This window comes from Anticarsia gemmatalis, chromosome 9, assembly GCF_050436995.1.
Source record: "Anticarsia gemmatalis isolate Benzon Research Colony breed Stoneville strain chromosome 9, ilAntGemm2 primary, whole genome shotgun sequence".
Taxonomy (NCBI): domain Eukaryota; kingdom Metazoa; phylum Arthropoda; class Insecta; order Lepidoptera; family Erebidae; genus Anticarsia; species Anticarsia gemmatalis.
Genome location: NC_134753.1, coordinates 5,986,730 through 5,990,677, shown reverse-complemented (window position 1 = coordinate 5,990,677; position 3,948 = coordinate 5,986,730).

The following is a 3,948-nucleotide window of genomic DNA, read 5'->3' as shown; positions in this document are numbered from 1 at the left end:
TTGGTTTGTTTTATTTTAAAAGTAATTTGGATATTCTTTCGTAAAACATTGGACGATCAAGGAAAATTCTTAATGTAGGCTGGACCCTGTGGATATTTTCAAATAAGTAGATGACGATCGTTAAGCTTTTTCAGATCGAGAATGCTCAGTTATAATAAAATAATGGTCGTGTACCTACTTAAGTAATTTGATCGATAGAAGAAAAATATATTTATCAATTGCAACTACCTATGCTCTATCTTACTTGCCCCTTACAGATAATTTTACATACTAAGTTTTCCTCACTTAAGACGTGAATTTTGTTGTTAGTTTTGGTTTTCACGTAAAAGGGTTTTTTATGTCATTGGCACGCATTAAGAGGTACGATCGGATTATTAAGTATACAATTTGTAACTATACTAATTAGGTACATTAATTTAATCATTTTAAACGCCTAACATATACCGCCGCATAAGTTTCCATCATATTTAGATATGCAACGAACACGTGACTCCTAATAGCACGTTAGTATCACATATCATATTATCAAGAAGTTCTTCTTTAGGTACCGTAGTATTAAATAATGCGATGATATTTTACGTAGAATTTTCTCAGGTATCGTACAATATACCAGCAGGGCTATCGATTTAAATAAAAAGGGTAACATACAGTGAAATTTTTAAGTCAGCCTTTTGAAATACTATAGGTTTGGTTACTATAATTATTACTATATTTCATACTATTTTTCAATATAAAACCTTAATAATAATATCAAAACTTAACTAAATAATATTTCCTAATAGTAACCCGTAGTTGGTTACGTACCCGGTAAATGGCAATAGGCTTGCCCGCTATTAAATGAGACTAACATCGTTTATGGCGAAAAGGGGGTGTATTTCATACACTTCTGAATACACCATCGATTACAACAGGCATGACGTTAAATATTAATATGTATGAAATACTATGAATGTATGTGGTATGCAATAAAACCTAACATGTTATTATTGCGATGTTACAACATTCCTAACAAAATAAATATGGTGGACCCAATAATAAGATATTCTTAACAGTGATACACCTACATGTTAATAATTAATCAATGTTTGCAATTTCATTCACATACGCAGTATACTAAGAAACTACGCATATTCTTTTGCATAAATAATGTATTACTTAGGAGATAAGATATTACCTATAGGTACCTATGGCATGATTCATTATGTATTCATCTCTTCTAAATATTACACCGGGGTGCAGTGGTTCAAAAGCGATTGCTGAAAGTTGTATTTTGAGCCCGTCAATGATATATTTCCGAAGTACCATCTGGTGCAATAAAAGCCTAAGCAGCACTTCAAAACTAGTTTTATTAAAGCTCCGCATACGATTTTTTTTATGTTTTTTTATTCAAAAGTAACACAAATTAATCGAATTGTTTGACGTTCTTGAGTTTTGAAAATATTAATTGAAATTGTCTAAGTGCCTGTAAACATTAATCGTTTAAAAAATTTACTACCACTCTACTTTATTATTGCGTAATTACAGGTCATTAGTAATAATGAGATTAATGAGACTTAGAAAAAAACAGCTCTTAAGTGAGTGAATGGTTTTAGCACAAATCCAACAAATTGTTTCTTCACAATGAATGTTCTGTGATTAAATTTGTTTGTCCCGGGATTGGCCCACTGTTAAACTATCGAACGAGGGAGGGGTAAGGCCTTGGGTCCACCACACTGGCCAACTACGGGGTGAAGGACTTTCCATGCCCTAAATAAATGTCTTAAAGAACTTTTATGCAAGGTTTCATCACGATATTTTCCTTTACCATTAGAGCAAGTGATAATTATTGTGTAGAATACACACAACTTCGAAGTCATTGGTGTGTTGCCTGGGGTTTGACCGGTGATCACTTGCGTGGAAGGCGGCAGCTTATACCACTCGGCTGTCACTGCTAATTACGCAATATTAACGTCGAAAATATTCAGACAAGCACTAAGATCAATTATTTTTATTTTAAACAACAAATACCCTTAAAATATCGTAAATTTCTTACTAGCTGAGTCATATGAGCACTCACTTGTGTGTTATAAAGACAAAAGTGTACACTAAATACTGCAAGGACAATTTGGTAGGGTCTGATGTTAGGATCAAAGTTACGAAATTACAGTCAATAAATTAATATTTAAATTACAATTTTAGGACTCAACGGTTGCACTGGTCTATTTTATAAAATATGGCACTTCGATAGTTGTAGACCCAGAATCAAACAACGGCCACTATTTTCTGCGAAATAAACTGTTGTTACTAACTGTACTATTGAATTTTCCAACGTATGAAAAATATTTATGTAGGTAATTGACAAATGAAACTTCCACATTGGGATATTTTATGGGATTGGTTTTCCCATGAATGATGATGAATGAACCTACCTTCCAAAAAAATCGTACTTGTAAGTAGCTATATCTATTATTCATAGGCGCACGCAATTTTTGGTATTATTCATATAGCTAAAGGTATTTCGTAGTAAGCGGTTAACCACGCTTAGTTTGACAATAATTTAAATTAAATTAGGTAAAGAATCATCACTTACTCCAACACCATAAATGGCTTTGGTTATATTATTCTGATTTAGCGAATTACAAAGAAAAATCTAACCATCTATATTAATAATATATCTTCCTACGTAAAGCACGGGTATCTTTACAACAAAAAAAAAGTCCTTAGTTTGTTTTCCCAAATACATTTTTCGAACACCGTATTCTGAACAATACTGGGTTTGGGTGTTGTTAGAAAAAGATCTAGAATTTACGCCACCATAAAATTACCAACATGTTATGCAGGCACTGGATGTCACTTGTGGTATTTGTTGTAAAATCTAAAGGGTCGGTTTTGGTTCATTTGAAGTTTACTATTATGATCATAGAGTTTGATAACGTGTTTGAGACTCGTCGCCTAGACTCGTCATATAAGTATCTGCTTTTGTCGTATTGGTGGCTGCCTACCCCCATGAGATAAATCATGTATTTATGTATGTACATAATATTGTCCTATTGTTGATAACTGTAAAGATATTTTTTTTCTTGGCTGTCTGGACTGACTGCCCTTTGCCTACTTGTAACTCTAGGCCCTTGTTTGACTCTGATATACATGAGCTGTTTACTAGACAATTTAATTTTACTTTCCTAGAGTTTCAAAAAGTCGTGTGTTGTTTTAAAGCTTCTGGTTCATAATTGGTGTTCCTGTGTAGAGTTTCGCTTTTTTCTTTTTATTTAGGTAGGTATTTACTCTTTATTTTCATCTTTTCATTTAATGAGTAAGTAGATTATCCTTTGTGCACTGAAATCACATGTCAGTAAGTCGGGCTTACACTTAGTTCACACGATATTTGAGAGCATTGACTTACCCTTAGCTGTTGCAATTATAGTTCATGTCTTTAATGGACACGATTAATTTGTTCTCTTCTGACATATATAGTGAGTAAGTAAGTAGGTACTTAAGTAAAATGAAATATAATAAGATAAAGCCTCATCTTAAATCTCTATTAAATTAGTATCATTATTTTTGGTAGTATATGATACAGATATACATTTATTACATGTAAATTATGATATTCAACAAACTAGGCACATAAGAAATTACTAAACAAAAATGAATAAGAGAAATTCTCAGGTGAAGGAAAATTATATGTTTATATGCTTTTAGCAAAACAAAAATTATTAAAAATACGTGTAATGTTTATAGTATTTCATCAAATGGTATTAAACAACAATAATAAAATCCATCCAACGGTTTATCGGACGAAAATCTCTTTTAACGATAAAACTGTCCATTGTACTCCATTTGTTTAAAGAGTTTTCTCAGTACCTTCCCAACAAATGTATATGAATGCACACACCTTACTTCCACCCTTTCCAACCTTGTAGGTACTTAAAAACAAAAATATTTTAATTAAAATAAGGATTCTGTGAC